Genomic DNA, 17651 nt, shown 5'->3' on the forward strand with positions numbered 1-17651 from the left:
GAAGCCCTCCACAGTGCTTTGAGGGAAGATCCTCACAGGACACCAGCTGGTGCCAACTCCATGGTCCTAGACTTCTCAGCCTCCATAGCCATGAGCCAAATAGACCTTTAGTTATTATATTCTGTACTAGTTGACCTTAGGTATTTGGTTACAGAAATACAATGTGTATAATGCATTACTACCAGTTTCAAGAAATACATCAAGAATACTATGGTTACCGTGTGCTCAGCCATTCATATTGGAGGCCTCAGAGGACTTGAGGTGGGGCCTCAGATTTGCTTTAAGAAGCTGAGTAGAAATAGAGATCAGAGAACGTGAATGGAGGAGCTGGAGAGTTGGCTTTGTCAGTAAAGTGCTTATCAAACAAACATGAAGACCTGAGTTCAGAGCCCCAGCACCCACACCCACATACAACTCCACCGGAAGTCATGACGTCTGCCTGCAGCCCCAGAAATGCGGAAGCAGAAACAGGAGGATCCCTATGGCTCAAGGCCAGTCTGTCTACACTCAAATCTCTCTCTCTCTCTCTCTCTCTCTCTCTCTCTCTCTCTCTCTCTCTCTCATACACACACACACACACACACACACACACACACAAATGAAAGGGATCAGGGAGCTTATATCTGTGGGAGCTGGGAATGGGGACAGTGTGACTTATATTTAGTCTTTTTTCTCCATGTTTTTGAAATTTCCTGTAAGAAAAGGTTGAGGGGAAATGAGGAGAGCCTATGACTTTCTTCCTGGAAGTCCAGGCAAGCTTGGATGCTTTGGCAGGCAGACCTGCTGGGTCCTGGTCCCTGTCTGAGCTGGGGGAAAGATGTGGCAGGAGGGGACACCAGGCTCTCTGTCGCTCTCTCTCCTCATTAAGGTGAGTGGCAGTCCTGCTGATCACGTTCATCATGTAAAATATGCCTCTGTCAACGGTTCTGCACATGGAATTGGTTACGGCACAATAACCTAATTTGTTCCTCCTTCTTAGGCTTGCTGTTTGCAAAATAGAAGTACATTTTCCCCGAGAATGTTTCAGAAGAGTAACCCGAAGCACTTGGCGCCCCTCCCATCACCAGGAGTGCTATACAGTTTGGCTGTGTTCATGCCCAAACATCTGTTTGCAAACCACCTGCCACTGGGGACCTGCAATTCTTGTCCCCTGAGCAGCTGTCACACACTCTGTCATCTCAGCCTCTTTAAGCTTTTCCCGCAATCTGCCTTGCACAGGCTCACAAGACCTCTGTGTGTGCCATTTTTTATCCTTAAAGGGCTTGTCAAAGCAGCCCCATGGCCAGAAGCACTAAGCTGGGGAAAGCCCTGGTGTGGTCCAGACATGGCCACTTCCCAAATGACTGATGGATGCTGTTACCAGATACTGAGGTGCTGGGAAGTTAAACAGTTTGATGGGAATTTGTCACCAGTAGATAGCAAATCCCTCTAGGGGACTACAAATATGACTGACCTTTGAGGACCCAGAGCCAGCTCAGGGTCCCAAGTCTGAAAGCAGAGTGGTCAGGGCCTGGAAGCTGAGTGTGCCGTGAGACCTGCGTTTGCAGGCGTGGTCTCCGTCTGTTGTGGCTCAGCACCTCAGGTCCCACCCCTTGCTCTTCTACCTCTTGTGCATGGAGTTTGCTGGAGATTGGTGGGGAACCATGGGAAGGTTCAGATAATGAACATGAAGATACAGTGGGGCGGTAAGAAAGGAAGTCCAATGTTCTACAGCACAGTAGTCACTCAGTCTACAACAATTAGGTGAGCAGCCTCAGTGGAAGGATTTGAAGGGTCCCAGAACAAAGAAACTGTCACATTGGAGGGGATGGAAAGAAGAAACCTGTGCATATTATCATTGTATATTGTGTATGTGCGTGGTAGTACAGTGTTGCAGCCCATAAATGAATACTAATAAGCCAATTTAAAAATAAATATTTTAAAGGTAAAAAAGAAAGGAGGCCTGGAGCCCCCTGCACATTTGATATACCACCTCACCCCAGCCATTCAGGATAGTGATGGTAGGATGGCCCAGTGCTTGAAGCGGAGTAGGTACTGAGACCATGCTAGGACCTAACTATCATGCCTTCCTTCCCCATACACACTTTTGAGGACAGCTGGGGCATCATACCCCCATATCAGCTTCCCTTAAGGTAATCCCCACTGCGACTCCTCCCCTCCCCCATCCCGACCACACACCTGGGAACACCTTGGGAACACCCAAAACTTACTGCAGAGAGGCCCTGTAGCCACTCGGCTTCATTAGTCAGTGGTATCCAAAGTGAGAACAGTCCATAGAGAGCATGGGAAGAGGGTGTGGGGACTCATCTCAGTATTTTATTATAGACTAGAAGTCCAAAGTGTGGTCTGCCCCAAAATCCATAGCTTTTACTGCATTGACCAAACAACAAGTGGAAAATTCCACACCTGATGTCATTCGACAGGTGCAGTCAAAAATGAAGGCACATTTAAAAATACAGTATAAAATGACCTTCCAGCTATGTGTTCAAGTGGTACCAGAATTTCCTGTTTAAATTTGGATACTATTCTTAACATGCCTCATTATATATGTGTAAATAATCCCACCCCGCCCCCCAAAAAATCTGTAAGCATATAAACTTCTGGTTTCAGGCATCTTGGATGAAGAACAGTCAACCCTTGTTTGTTGAAAGAATCATGTCACACAATATCCTTCGTGAATGTGTAGCATGTGTCATGAATCCCAGTAGCAAATTAGATACCTAGGGGCTCTCTGGCCATTCAAGCAGTAATCATTATTAGACATTGTCTTAGTTAGGGTTTCTAGTTCTGTGAAAAAACACCATGACCAGAAAGCAAGTTGGGGCAGAAAGACTCTAGCTTGTGTCAAGTTGACATAAGACTGGCCAGCAGTCATCTATGCCCCTCGCCCAGATCTAAAATATAGAACATTAAAACTTTTTAAATTAAATTGGTTAATTAATTAGTTAGAGAGAGAGAGAGTATGTGTGTGTGTGTGTGTGTGTGTGTGTGTGTGTGTGCTGTCCTTGTGTGCATGCACATATGAGTATGTGTGGAGGCCAGAAGCAGCTATTTGGTGCCCCCTCTATGTTTTTGCCCTATTCCCTTGGACCAGGGTTTATCAGTGAACTTAAAGCTCACTAAAAAGCTGCTCCCCCTTCCGGCGAGGCTGTCTGCCTAGTGAGCTCCCAGGATCCCTCTGTCTCCACCCTGAAATACTGTGGTTACAGGTATGACAACTATGCCTCACTGTGTTGTCTTAACCTCAGTGCTAGGGATTCGAACCTCGGTCTTCACACTTATACAGCAAGCACTCTTACCCACTGAGCCATCTTCCCAGCCCCCATTAAAGCATTTTTTTAGGAGCAAAAATTATATTTATACTTATGGAAAATGACATGCCGTCGTGATGGAGGTGTGACAAGGTATCAGTATATTTTGCTAGATGGAACTTTAAAACCTCATTTTTCTATCCTACATTTCCTCTCAGAAGTAGGCGTCTCTAAACACTACATTGTATAGTTGGCATCTACATCTTACAAAATTAGTGTCATCCTCTACGCACTACTTTTTAATCTAACACAATACTCGTACATCGTTTCCAGTTGTTGCTATGGCGAGCCAGGTATCGTAACTCTGACACATAGTTCTCCTGTGGACAGACCCCAGGAGCAGGACTACAGCCTTGCAAGTGTATGCAGCCAGGAACAATTTCACTAAGTGGTTTCACAAACCGGTTCCTGAAGTGCACACCCCTGCCCAAAGACGCTGAGGGCCTCTGTCACCTACCTCCTGGCCAGTATTCCGATTGCCAGACATGCTGATTTTTACTGACAGAATGAAGGTGTGATGGAGTTCCTTTCTTAAATATTTGACACAATTCTCTGTAGAAGGCTCCTGGGCCTGACATTTTCTATTTTAATTATAAGTTCAATTTCTTTCATAAAAAATAGTATTGTGCAGGTTTTCTCTTTCTTGTGTTATTTTTGATAAGCTGCAACTTTCAAAGCATTTGTCCATTCTACCTAAAGTATCAGAGTCTTAGTATGCTTCTAAAATCACCTTGTTATCCCTTCCCCGACCCTGCCTTGCACGTGTGCATGTGTGTGTGTGTGTGTGTGTGTGTGTGTGTATGTTATTTGAAATGATGTCTCCCAATTTTGTTCCTGATATTGGTGATCTGTTCTCTCTCATTCCTGCTCACTCTGTCCATCTGTCTGTCTGTCTGTCTGTCTTGTGGTCAGTCTGGCTAGGAGTTGACCAACTTTATTAACCTTTCCCAAAGAGGATTTCTCTACCATTTGTTTCCCCCTTTACACACACCCATTTTCATAAAATAAGGCTCACAAGGACCTGGCACCCCGCATAGGGCTGGCACCCCGCATAGGGCATAGCAGGGAGTAGGCACTCAAGAAGCACTCTGTATCGCAAAGCAACATTGAAGTGTAAACACTCCCGAGCATCATTTAGGCTTCCTAAGAGCCAGCACCAACAGCAAACATACAGCCAGATGCTGCTGGCTGGAGGCTGACATGGATGGGGCTCCCTTCAAATCTAGAGTGGAAGGGCAAAGTCACTCTCTCTGTGGCCAGCACAACATCAGATGCCTTGTCAATACTCCTTAATCTCTCTGGAACCATGGTGCCTTTCCTAGAGGCGCAACCTCATTGAGATATATGGAGGAGTTCACCTTAAACACTCAGGAGTGTAGAGTATTCACACACACACTTATGAATACTCAACAACTGCTGGCTCGGGGGTGGGGGGGCGCTGACCTTGAGACAACAGAAGAAAAACTGCTCAGAGCAGTGATGGCTTCAAGTGCTAGACTCAGAAAGGACAGGACGGTGTCTGAGAGTCATTAGCATAGTCACTTCCTTTGTTCTCCCGCCTCCTTCTTAATTCTTTTGGAGGGGGCTTACATGCCCTCACTGCTGCTTGGCATTCTAAATCCTCAGAAGAAGCCCCCGTTTACACAGTTAAAATGCTGGGATTCTTGTGTCAGATTTACAGAACCTAGGATACTGATGCCCTGTGCAACAGCCCTCAGTAGAGTCAACAAACACAAGGCATGGCTGGAGCTAATGTTCTCGAGAGGATGGAGGATGAAAAGGATGTAAAGGCCGGGCAGTGAGGGAGCACATCTTTAATCCCAGCACTCAGGAGGCAGAGGCAGGTGAATTTCTGTGAGTTGGAGGCCAGCCTGTTCTACAAAGCAAGTGCCAGGACAACCAGGGCTACACAGAGAACCTTGTCTCAACCAAACCAAGCCAAACCAAGCCAAACCAAACCAAACCAAACCAAACCAAACCAAACCAAACCAAACCAAACCAAACCAAACCAAACCAAACCAAACCAGGATGACAAAGATCCCACACCCCTCCTCCTGAATTTCCTCCCTATAAAATAGTGGTTCTCAACCTGTGGGTCCTGACCATTCTGGAGTCGTCTGCCAGATATCCATATCCTGCAGAGCAGTTATTTACATTATGACTCATAACAGTAGCAGAATTACAGTTATGAAGTAGCAACAAAATAATTTTATGGTTGGAGGTCACTATAACCCGAGGAACTGTAATAAAGGGTCAGAGCATTAGGAAAGTTGAGAACCACTGCTCTATTCTTCAAACCAGAGGGGTCTAGATGGAGCTTTGAGGAGGTGGCTTTCTGTTATCTTTGCGCACTGCTTCCTAAACTGCCTGATTCCTTTGTACTAACTCAAGTCTCTTGACTATCAGCTTTCAAGTAGTGTATTTATTCCAGTAACATCCTCAGTTCATTTAGTAAAAAGAAACACTGAGCAGTGAGACATGGCAAATATCCCACAGTGGTTTTCCTTTAAAGGTAAATGTAGACAGAGTACACCTTTCTTTCTTTTTCTTTTCTTTCTTTCTTTCTTTTTTTTTTTTTGTTTTTTGTTTTGTTTTGTTTTTTGTTTTTCGAGACAGGGTTTCTCAGTGTATCTCTGGTTGTCCTGGAACTCACTCTGTAGACCAGGCTGGCCTTGAACTCAGAAACCAGGCTGGCCTCTGCCTCCCAAGTGCTGGGATTAAAGGCGTGTGCCACCACTGCCCGGCCAGAGTACACCTTTCTTTATGAAGTTTTCCCAAGTACCAAGGTTGGTGATGTCTCCAAGTTCCCATCTTAATGAGTTTAAGAAAGAAATTCAAGTATTTTACAACCAGCCAATTAGTCCTTTAAGAATCAGGAATACACAAGGAACATAACCAAAAAACACTGGTCACGCACTCTTCTTAAAGAAACTGTCACAAGCTAAGCTTGGTCCAAGAAATGGATGACCCTCCAGCAAAAACAGACAATAGCAATCTGAAATCTGGTACCACAGTGGCCCATCTCTATAGTGCCCAACCATCACCCGCCTCTTGCGAGCTATGGCCTGGAGAGTGGGTGGGAATTTTCACTTTCCTCTAGCTGGTGAACAGCATCAAAGTGATAGAGTCCATGGAGACCATGGCTCCATGATGTTGCGGTTTTGCTCTGTCAGGATGTTGCCCTGTGACCTTTCTTCACTAGCTTAAGTGGTCATTAGGAAGGCTCCCATGTGACAAGGACCTGGAGGTGACCCCTGGAAACTCTGAGTGACCACTGAAGGCTGACGGTGTCTTCCAGAGTTTGTGTGTTGATTCCCTCTCCAAAGCAGAAGGAGGGAGCCTAAGGAGAGGTGAGTAGGTCACAGGGGCCTCCACTCTGGCCAGCACCAGCTCTGAGCCAGCTCTCCGCAGTCATGAGCACATGCTGCTGTAATCCAGTCGCTGCCAACAAGCTGTTACACAGCAATAGCTAACCAATATGGCCACATTAACGCAGAATGCATCATGGCCGAGTAGGATTGGTTTCAGGAATGCAGGGATGGCGGCTGAGGACTAAGATTCAGCTGCATTTACCTCACTTTTGTCCCAGATCTGGCATTAGGGAATCTCCCCTAATGTGGCTCACTGTCCCAACAGTGCCAAAGAGAAATAACATACTGCTATATGAACATACATGCTTCAATAAAAACAGAACATTTCTGGTAAAATAGGAATGAATGAATGATTTGTGTCGGAGCGTCCCCCAGAGGCCATGTGTCAGAAACTTTACCCTCAGTACTAAATGTATAGAGGTAGGACCTGGGGGTGAGGCATGGGTGTCTTTACTCCCAGCATGTGGGAGGCAGTAGCAAGTGAATCTCTGTGAGTTTGAGGTCACCTTCGTCTACAGATTGAGTCTCAGGCCAGCCAAGGTTACATAGTGAGACCCTATCTTTAAGCCAAAAATCAGGTAGGTGACCCAACTTCAAAACGAAACAAGACACATGTTGTGTTCAGCTCTTACAAATGAGCTGTCATTCTCAAAGGCTGGGTTAGGTATCTCTAGAGTGGGTCATTAGAAAAGTCAACTTGCCCCTCCCCCTCTCTCAATTTCTCTCATCTTTCCTCCTTCCACTGTGGGATTACCAGGCACAATGGCTCTTACAAATGCAGTCCCCTCATTGTGGACTCCCTGGCCTTCAGACCATGAACCAAATAAACAACCACTGTTTACAGTTTACTCAGTGTTTGGGATTCTATAAAGGAACAGAACATGAACTAAGGCATTTCCTTCATAGCTCTCTCTTTGTCTCCCCTAAAGTTTGCATCTTTCCTAGCCTTAGGACAAGGGAAAGATGCTCATTGCATCCAAGATTTAATCACGAATCGAGGGGACTTATTTGTTGATGTGTCTGTATGTGCATATGCACATGAGTGCAGGTGACCGCACAGGTCAGAAGAGGGCGTTGGATCCTCTAGATCTAGAATGATAGGTGTTGTGAGCCACCTGTTGTGGGTACTTGGAACTGAACCTGGGTTCAGTTCTGGAAGAGCAGAGGTACTCTCAACCACTGAGCCACACCTCTAGCCCCAACTGAAAGTATTTAGCTTGTCTAATTAGATGCAGGTAAAAAATACCTAAAAATTAGTAAAGAAAAATGAGACTGTTGAGGTGTAGAGACAGTAGATACCCAAGCTATCTACAAAACAATTACAAAACAAACAAATAAATTGAAAACGGTAGGAAAACATAACATGTGCAGAGATAATAACCAGTTAGGAGATACAATGGAAGGGAGAAATATTTATAACAGCAATGAGCCAGGTGAAATTCTCCTGGATAAAGAAATGTAAAAACCCTGTTCAAGGACAGCTTCACCTGTGGAAGTGGCCTTGAAACAGAAAAACATCTATAATTCCTATGATTCAACCACATAAAGACATGGATTTTCCAGAAGCTAATATAGAAATGTGGCTGAGAAGAAAACCCAGCTGGTAAAGCGTTTGTGTTACAAGCGCAAGGACCGGAGTCTGATCCTTGGAACTCAATTTCTTAAAGCCAAGCACAATGGCATGAGCTCCTATCCATGTATGTATGTATGTATGTATGTATGTATGTATGTATGTATGTATGTATCTATGTACCAAAACAGGGTGGCACATACCTTTCGTCTTGGTACTAGGAAGGCACCATCAAGGCAGATTCTTGGGGCTTGCTGGCCAGACATCTCAGACTAACTGGCAAGCTCTAGGTTTGTCTCAAGAACAGTAAGACAGAGGGTGCCTAAGGAATAACGCCCAAGGTTATCCTTTGGCCTACACACCCCCACACACTTATGCACCTGCACACAGAAACATGTGCACACTGTGAACACACTAACAGGATCCAGCTCCACATGCCATCAACTCTACAGAACAGCCAGGAAACCTTTGAAATGACAAGTGGCAGCAGTGAGCCTGGAAACACAGACTGGAAACACAGCGAGGAGAGATGCTTTGTTCAACTGCTCTCCCCTGTACCATGATCCTAAATACATTTTTTTTCCTTCCCTTTGGATAAAGAAAAATAAAATAAGCAAATATTTTAATTGATTAAAGATAAATACAAGCTCACAAATGTCTGTAACTTCAAGGAATCCAACACATCTTTTGGCCTCCACATAAGTACACACACACACACACACACACACACACACACACGACACACATGTATAAAACAAAACTTTTAAAAACACTGAGGGAAAATATCAAAAGCCTGGAATAAAAATCAAAGGTCCACCCACAGGACACAAATAAAATAAACTAGGGTACAGCCACACAGTGGAGTACTATGTAGTACTAAAAAAGAACTGGCAAGGTCTCTATTGACAGGGAGAGCTGGTTTTGGGGTGGAATTTTTTGTCACAGTACAAAGGGGGGGTGCATGCAACAGACACTAATATAATGTATAAATGGCTTCTTTGGTAAAAAGAAACGTAGTCAAGTAATCTAGGAACTATTTAAAATGGATACCGCTGATGAGACAGCGACAAGACACAGGGATGGGCTGTACTTCCAAATAACTTCTAAATATAGCTTTTATGTAATTGTGACCTTTGAGCCATAAAATATTTTACTGGTTCAAAAATAAAATTGCAAGACCAAGGATGTGCAAAACCAAGCTGAATGCAACTGGAAGTTCATGAAACCAAAACTGTATCCGACTGAAAAACGACCCGCAGAGCTCTGGGTGCACACCCAACGACTTCTGAAACCTTAGGTAGTAGTTTTGGGTGGGTAGTGGTTTATGCATTTCATTCTGAAACGATCTGTGTGTCTTCTAGCAAATGACTAAATATACTGATGATTTGGGAATCAGGTTCTCACTGTGAGAAAAGAGACAGATATATGAATTTTTAGTTTGTTTTTAAAGGTGATTTGTTTGGGGCTCCCTGGCAAAGTCTAGATCCAATGACACCAGGATAGCCATGGGCACACCCAATCTAGATGGTGGTTTCTAGGCTCAATTTCCACATAAAGAAATAAAGGCCTCTTTGGGAAACGCCCTACTCCAGGTTTGGTTAAGGACAAATGTGAGTGCTGGATCAGCACTCTGAGACACCTGATGACAAGTCAGAAGGTTCCAGAAGTTGGGCTTAGCTCAAACACCAGGACTGGACTTCTGCAACCACGCCCGCACTCACGCGCCCCCTGCTGGATCAGAGTGGGAAAGCACTTGAATTAAAACCAGGCTCCCTTTCCACCTGAGCCCCTCAATTTGCTATAAGCCTCTTTGTGGCTCTGGTTTTGCCAGAATGAAGGTCTTTGAGTGGCTATGCCGCCAGGGGTGGGTGGGTACAATCCTCTCAAATATCTCCACACCTCTGATCTCTTAGGCCAGTCTGCGTTCTCTCTGCTTGGCTACTCTAACCCTGCTTCCTCTCTGTCTCCTGCACAGCCTTTCTACTACTCAAACTCCAAACCTCTGAGGACCGCCTACTGCACCCAGAACATCCAAGCCTCAGTTCTGCTGACTTATCCGGTTCAAAGCCCTTCCTACCCATGACGCATACTTGCTCCAGGGACGTTGTACCTGTTCAACCCTTTCCTTTGGGCTCCACTTTTGATTTTACAGCACAGAGGTCTCTACCCAGGGACAGGCACCTTCTCTGGCTAGGCCCAGGCCCTGTCCTACTACCTGCCTCTCTAGGGCCCATTATCCCAATTTTATTGTCCTTCTAGAGACGATCTTCTGAAACGGCTTCAGATTTTTCCCTTGGTAGCTATCTGCCTTCACACCAGTGAGGGAAAAGTGCTCAGGATAGGGAGCACACAGTAGGTGGTCAGCGAACACAGCATTCTTAGGGTACCTGACAAAGTGGCTGAAGTACTGGGTAGGAGCCTAGAACCTCGCCTCTGTCACTTCATGGCCAGAGCAAGTCCTCGCACCCCTGAGTCTGTTTACTTGATTGTGAAGTGGAAACACAGCATCAGGTGGGTCTTCCCAGAACCCTTCTTGGCCTCTCTTACCTGTCCTACGCCGCAGGAGGGCAGTTGGAGTGCAAGGGACCCCACCACCTCACCATCTAAGCTGCTGAGCAGACAGCAGCGTTCAGAGCACCCACTTCTCTCCAGGGTTTCTCTGTCTCCATCCTTGAGCCTGCTCCCTGCCACTGCCTGAGGGACACACACGCAGTCCCAGCAGATGCCATGACCGTACAGTCCCTCCTGGGCACAATACTTACTGGTCCTCTGATTACCACAAGGCCAAGGCCCTTCCCACCCTTCCCACGCACATCGCAGGTCAGCCTAGCTGTGCCCGTTTCAGAGCCAGGGAAACTGAGACCCTTGTGGGAGGGGACTCTGGGCCCAGGCTGGCTTTTTTCTGCCACTAGCGGGTGTAGGGAGGTGGTCTCCTTCCAGCGGCTGGGGGCGTGCCCTTTGCTGAGTCCCCGGCCTCAAGCCGCTGCAGGGCAGCTCCATCCCGGGACCCCACGCCCGCCCTGAGCCTTAGGGAGGTGTGCGTGTATGGGGGGCGGGAGGTGGGAGGCTCCCGCGCCATTCGGCCCCGTGTCGTCCACCTCCAAGCCACGCGCGCCGCGGCTCCGGCCACGCGCACTGTCCTCCGCGCGCACCTTGCCCCGGGTCAACCCCGCGCGTGCCCGCCCGCGGCCCGATCCGCCGTCCCCGCCCACGTCGCTGCCGCGCCCCACGCGCGGACCTCGCCGCGCCCCGCACGCCCTTGTCCGCAGCGCAGGTGTGTCTCCCGACCGCGCGTTACTCACCGGCTCCCGGCGCTCCCACAGCCTGGGCTCGGCCCATCGGCAGCGCCCGCCGCGCCCGCCGCAGCCGCTGCACCGTGGACCGGGCGCTGCCTGCTCGCCCGCTCGCAGCCCGCCGCGATCCCGCGCGCAGCCCGCCCGTGCGCCTGGCCTGGCCGGAGTAGCGTAGAGCCCCCTCGCGGCCGCACAGGGAAGCGCGGGTGGAGCCGCCCGAGTCCGAGCAACGCAGCGCTGCCCGCTGCCCTCCCTGTCCACTCCGCATGCCGCCGCCTTGCCCAAGCCTCTCCTCTGCTCCCAGCTCCCGGGATCAAGGCTCAAATGTCCAGGAGTGCGCTGGGGACCCCCAATGTGGTTCGTCTCCTCTCGCTTGGGGGAAATCCCGCGTGCTAAAACTGCTCTTGTGATGCCCTCCTGAGCCTGGTCTCTGAGGCCTCTGCACTTAAACTGCCCCCAGGCCATACCTCTTCTCTGGACCAGCCTCTGGCATCCTGAGACCCAGGTCACACTTACTTCAAGACTGAGTCCTGGCCTTTCCTCTGGGCTTTCCTACAACGGCCACCGAACTTTGGGTGGTCTGGGTCCTCGAGTCCTATTGGCATCAAAAGGTATCAAAAGGATGACGAAGACTGCACACACCCTCCTCCCTATAATGAAGGACAAAGCAGAAAATCAGCCGCGTTTCATGACTCTGGAGGCACTGGGATGCTAGAAAGATAAAGGAGGGCGGTCATAATTTTAAGTAAAAAGAAGGAGCCAACACAGGACCTGGTGACCTTTTGGCCTGGGCTCCATCCAGGCGTGTCTCACATCTGTCTTCCGCTTCGGTAGAACCTCCTGATAAATTGTGGCAGAAACCCAACTCAATTCACTAAGGCAGAGTTTATTGGTTATTAAAACATAGAAAAAAAAAACCAATGTTGATTCCTGGGGTAGTTAAATCACAGTCTTTGAGTCTTGAAGGTGGAAGGGAGCAGGGTTGGAGTAACCTCCTGAATACTATGAAGAGGCCGATCTTGTCCTTGATTGCGGCCCTAGGGACAAATTTAGCCCCAGTTCTGCCCAGAGCATTCCCAGCAGGGGGTAATGGTACATCCCTAGCTGAACTGCCTTGGTTCCTAAGAAGCCCCCATGCCTTGGTTTTCCCGATTGCATCTCCCAGTCACAGTGGTCTGCACCACAAAAGTTCATCCCACAGGGTTGTCCCTGAGAGGGCATGAGAGGGAGAAGCAAGCAGCAGGAACCAGTGTAGAGGGGGCAGGGAGAGGAGAGCTGAGAAGCACAGACCCTAGACGGGATCACTGAATCGGGCAGATACAAGGAAGGGCTGTTTCCAAGAGAAAAGCCACAGGGCTTAGTGATCCAGGGTGGGAGAACTTGAGAGGAGTGGGGGCTTCCGGGTTGGTAAGGGGTGAGGGGGACGTTTCCCAGGGATGGGTGTTGGGTAAGTGGCAGTTATGAGCTTGCTGAAAAACCCTTTCCTAGCAGGTGGTGAGACTGTGTGGCCAAAGGGAATCTTGGGAGTTTCCTGAAGACAGCTACTGGGTGCAGTCTAGAGTTGGGTCCTTGTGGGTAAAAGGAGACCCTTGGGATTCAGTGACCATAGACACCCTGTGTGGCCTCAACAGCATTCTGCTTCAGCCTTGACATAAATGCATCAGGTGACTCAGGGAAGCCTGACAACCTGCAAGGTGGCCAAACAGGATCACCAATAAAATAAAACAAAGACGACAGACCTTTGGGCTCCAGCCAATGCATTTATTAGCAGAGCCCCATAAACTGTCCATTCTTGGGTCTGGTGAAAGCTCTCCAATGTTACTACAAGGGCAGAGCACTAGGAGAAAGTCATCCTACAGTCAGCCAAAAGGAGGTTGTGTGTGTGTGTGTGTGTGTGTGTGTGTGTGTGTGTGTGTGTGACAATCTCTTACTGTTTACTAAGATTCTGCCTTTCCACAGAGTCTGGTTAAGACTGGAGAGGAGGAGGAAGCAAGAACACCCATATGTGTATCTATGTGCAGTATGAGCCTGTACGTGCTAAATGTATGCCGTATGTGATTCATGGTGGTGTTTATGCTGTACACATGCATGCAGAACAGCTATGTGTGATATGTATGCAGTATGTGGCACATCTGCACGTACATTATGTACATGACTGAGGGTGATGTGTGAAGCATTGGGTACATGCATGCGTGTGTGTATGTATGCATGTGTGTGCGTGCATGTGCATGCATGTGTGCACGTGTGTATGTGTGTGCGCACCCGTGCACGCGCATGTGCGTGTGTGTGTGTGTGTGTGTGTATGATTTATATGTGGAGTAAGTATGGGCCTGGATGTAGGTGGGATGGGTTCCCAGAACCATCATGATGCTGGCCCCTAAATAAAGGATGCTATCACAGATCCTGGCAACAGAACCTGAGATAAGACTGAAGGTTGCTGAGGTGGAAGGAGATTCCAGGGAGCCAGGGCTAGAGCCGTGAAGGAGGGGCAGCTCATAAAGGACGCATTGTTAGGATGGTGACCATCATGGTCAACTAAAGCCTGACTTCCTGGAGATGCTGTGGAAACTGTACTGAATACAGATGATTGAGATTACAGAGGAGGGCACAGAACCTGCTTGCTTCAAAATACCTATTGGGACACTCAGATTGTAGGTCCTACATGAAGCTCTGTCACCTCCCTCCTCTGCCACACTAAGCCACAGGCTATTCCACTTTGTACATGTCTGAGGCTGACTCCAGGGTCGGAGCAGTTTCTGCATCCCTGTTGGGCCATGGCTATTTGCACATCTATGGTTATAAGTAGAATCAGAAGCTCAGATGCTCAAGCCTCTGAGTCCTCGACCATTGGCCCTCATCCTTTTCCATGGCAGAAGCCTGCCTCCTTGTGATGAGCAAGGCTGACTGTTTCCTACCGTGGTTTGATGATGAAATGTTCCCCATTATATCAGTCTCTTGGTCCCCAGCTGCTGGTCCTACTTTGGATGCTGAGACATCTGAGGAGGTAGAATCCAGCCGGAGGATGCAGACCACTGCAGCATTGATTCACACATTATTCCAGGACCTGGGTCTGGTCCTCTCCCTGCCTGCTATGAGGTCAAGTTTCTCATTACACCCTCCTGCCATGACGATACTCTGTCCAAGGACAAAGTGACCATGGCCTGAGCCTTCAGAAACCATGAGCTGACATGAATAATCCCTTCCCTTTTGTTGCCATCCACTTGTTTGTGACAATGAGAGCGTGGGCTGTGCAGAGTGTTTGCTGTTGGTAACCCTGATGATGTGGTCTTCAGGCCTTTGGAAGTGGTTGTGGGGGAAATTTAAAGACTTTGTTTGGCTAAGCAGGTACAGAGTTTTGAAGTGTTGCATGCTTATCTTAACTGGTAGTTATGGTGGGAACTTGGGAGATCAGACCCCCACTGGGGATGCAGACAGCAGAAGACTGCTCTTGAGACCTCAGACAGGCACAGGCACAGGCACAGGCACAGGCACAGGCACAGGCACAGGCACAGGCACAGGCACAGGCACAGGCACAGGCACAGGCACAGGCACAGGCACAGGCACAGGCACAGTGCTGGGAACTGGACCAAGGCAGCTCATGCTGTAGTCTGGCAAAGAATTTCTCTGTATATTTCTACATCCTGAGACTTTATGGAAGACAGACTTTAATGGCAACAAAACTAATCTCTCTCTCTCTCTCTCTCTCTCTCTCTCTCTCTCTCTCTCTCTCTCTCTTTCTCTCTCTCTCTCTCTTTCTCCCTCCCTCTCCTTCTCCCCTCTCTCCCTCCCTCATTTCTTCCCCCTTTCTTTTTTTCTTTTTCTTTTGGAGATGCTGAGGATTGAACCCAAGGCCTTGTACATACTAAGTAAGTACCCTACCACTGAACTGTATCCACAATCCCTTTTCCACATTAAAACTTTTTTTTTTTTTTGAAATAGGATATAGTGGTTTGGCTCCCATACACTCAGAGTTTGAATGCTTGGCCCACAGGGAGTAATACTATTAGGAGGTGTGTCCTCATTGGAATGTGGCCTTATTGAAGGAAGTGTGTCACTGTGGTGGTGGGCTTTGACAGTCTCTTCCTGGTTACTTTTGGATGAGAGTGTAGAACTCTCCACTCCTTCAGCACCATGTCCTTCAGCACAGCCATGCTTCCTATCATGATGATAATGGGCTAAACCTCTGAAACTGTAAGCCAGCCCCAATTAAATATTGTCCTTTATAAGAGTTGTCTTGGTTATGGTGTCTCTTCACAGCAATAGAAACCTAAACTAAGACATAGGGTTTCACTAAGATGCCCAGGCTGGCCCTGAACTTGTTTCATAGCCCAGGAAAATCTTAAAGTCACAATCCTCCTGCCTCAGCTTCCTGAGTAGCTGAAAGAACTATGGAACCAGGCCTGGCATTCCAGAGGAAATGTGAACACAACACATGTACAAACTGTGGCATGGTTGTTACTAGCTACTTTTAGCCACATTTACAATGAGAATCAGGAGTAAAGAGATTTGAAAATATACATCCTAACTAGGTGAGATGGGGCACCCCCTTAATGCCAGAACTCAAGAAGTAGAGGCAGGTGGATTTCTGTGAATTTAAAGCCTAGTGTACATACTAAGTTCCAGGACAGTAGGGGCTATGTAGAAAGACCCTATCTAAAAATAAATAAGTAGATAAGAAAGAAAGAAAATAATAGAAAGGAAAAAAGAAAGATGGAGAAAATGTACAGACTAGCCACAGAAAGAAGCATGTTTAAAGTTGAAGACAAGGAGGAGATGGTTGTTAAAGAGATTGGTGCCATTAAAAATAATCCAAAGCACCTTGAAGGCTATGGAAGAGCTCTGCTCTCCAAAAGTCTCCCCATCTGTTTGTCTGTCTGTCCATCTGTCTGTCCATCATCTGCTCATCAGTCTGTCCATTATCTGTCTGTCTGTCATGAGATGAGCATACTCCTGCACTATAATGTTCTGCCAGGTGCAAAGGACCAAGTAACCATGAACTGAATCCTCAAAACCTTGAGGGCCAAACAATTACTCCCTTGAGGCTGTTTTTTTTTTTTCCCCTTTCAGATATTCTGTTACAGCATTAAAGAGTGTGACTAATACACTCTGGAAGTTAATATGCTCTTCTGCTTGTACTCAAAACTAGCCTTGAGCCAGTCGATGGTCAACAGCAAGACTGTGCCAATAATCTAGAACTGTAGATTTCCTTTGCTTCTAATGGCATTAAAGGGCACCAAAAAAAAAAAATATCAGGGAAGGAAGGGAGGATTGGAGAGAGAAGAGGAAGAGAAGGGAAAGGTTTCATGTTTTAGTAGTTTTCTGTGTGTCGTGTGGGGTTGGGACATTGCGCCTAAATTCTCCCTGATATATCTGCTGAATTCTGAAAACTGCGGGGCTGGGTGTGCAGAGTCTCTTCTCAGACATTAAGAGAATGCATTAAATCCTCTCATCTCCCAGGGCTTAGGAGACCAGGACTCCGGGGAGGGGACGTGAAATGCAACAGGCAACCAATGCAGACCATAGAAGGGCAGCAAATTGGCCCTGAAAAGCCGCTGTCACTTTTCACCTGGTGGGAACCCTCAGCACTTCTGAGCCCGGCAGAGCGTGTGAATCCCATCTTGGTTCTGGCAGGAAGCCACTGCCAGAGAGACAGGAAAACCACCAGAGATTCTGGAATTTTTGCAGAGGTGAAGCAGCCAAGTTGGAGACTATGGGCACAGGGTTGCTAAAAGAAAGCCTGTCTCCACAACACGCCAGTTTTGAGGGTGTGTGGGTGAGGAAAACCCCTTCTTGTGAGCAAAGCTCTGCTTCCTACAGTTGAGGTTCAGGAGGCTCTGGGAGCAGAATGCTCGGGCTCATTCAGTCTGGCACCAATGTTCGGCTGCATTGAGGTACTCCACCCACTCCAATGTGTCAAACAGAAGGAAGGGAGGGAGGGGGCTGCCGCTAGTGAGAGAAAAGTGTGCATGGAGCCTGCACTTAAACAAAGAAAAAACCACAATGGTTAGTGCACTGTAAAAGAGTTAATAGGAATGGGAAGCTTTTGACTAATGTAGGTTCGACAACCAGCACGAAGAAGAAGAAGAAGAAGAAGAAGAAGAAGAAG

The 17651-nt window shown here is 47.6% G+C and overlaps 1 protein-coding gene across 1 annotated transcript in view; it reads right to left on the reverse strand.

The window, feature by feature from the left end:
- Rasgef1c (RasGEF domain family member 1C) overlaps nt 1-11670 on the reverse strand; it is a 71757-nt gene extending 60087 nt beyond the window's left edge. Inside the window, exon 1 of the mRNA XM_034506194.2 lies at nt 11555-11670. The gene's annotated coding sequence lies outside the window, so the exon portion shown is untranslated. The remainder of the gene's footprint in view (nt 1-11554) is intronic.
- Between the last annotated feature and the right edge of the window lie 5981 nt (nt 11671-17651).

Source organism: Arvicanthis niloticus, chromosome 6 (assembly GCF_011762505.2).
Source record: "Arvicanthis niloticus isolate mArvNil1 chromosome 6, mArvNil1.pat.X, whole genome shotgun sequence".
Classification (NCBI taxonomy): domain Eukaryota; kingdom Metazoa; phylum Chordata; class Mammalia; order Rodentia; family Muridae; genus Arvicanthis; species Arvicanthis niloticus.